The following is a 900-nucleotide window of genomic DNA, read 5'->3' on the forward strand; positions in this document are numbered from 1 at the left end:
GCACCCCCCCCCCCCGCAGACACCGGGGGGCTCCGCGGTTCCAGCCCCTCTTTTCCAAAGTTTTCTCACCTCCGCAGCCGAGATTTTCCCCGACGGGCTCCAAACGGAGCCCGGTCCGGTCCGGTCCGGCCCCAAAACCGGCCCCGACCCCCGTGAGATCGGCTACCGGGGGTGGGGGTGCGGAGGGTCGGGACGCGGGGCTGGGAGGGCACCGCATTTACACCACGCAGTTGCCTCGTTTGATGACAGATTGTCTTTATTCAAAACGTCTTTGTTCAACAAATGAAAAGGGTTTTAACGAGGTAAAATCCTGCCGGATACATATTTTAATTTTTTTTTCTCCTTCTTCTGCTTCCCCAAGACATTGTGAAAACAGATTTTAATTGCCATCGGGTTTTATTCGGTTTTTCGTTAGTAGTAGTAGTATTAATTTTTTACAATTCTACTGCCTGACTTCATACCTGACGCTCTGTCTAAAGTAAACTTAGATCTAGTCTCACTGGATCACACAAATTTAAGGACTATCTGTTTTAAATTAAGCAAACACTATCATATGTTTTAAATATAAATGTTTCTCCCCCTCTTTTTTTTTTTTAAACTTTGAAGAGCCTTTTTCTGACATGAAAAGCAATTTTACCTAGTAGTGCGTGGTGGCAAAATATATATATTTATATATATAACACAGCCGATCTCGTCTTTTAATGTGCAAAAGGAAAACGAAAACAAAAAAACCCCAAACAAATAAAAATCATAGTAAAACCGAGACTTCCCAAAGTCAAGTCCAAGTGACATGAGACCCTGGAGAACTTTAAGATAATAAATAAAAGTCGAAACCGCCTCTCTCTCTCTCCTTTTTTTTTTTTCTCCTCCTTTTTCTCCCCCGCTTTGTCCCGAAAGGGC

This window comes from Phaethon lepturus, unplaced genomic scaffold (genome assembly GCF_000687285.1).
Source record: "Phaethon lepturus isolate BGI_N335 unplaced genomic scaffold, ASM68728v1 scaffold39402, whole genome shotgun sequence".
Lineage (NCBI taxonomy): Eukaryota > Metazoa > Chordata > Aves > Phaethontiformes > Phaethontidae > Phaethon > Phaethon lepturus.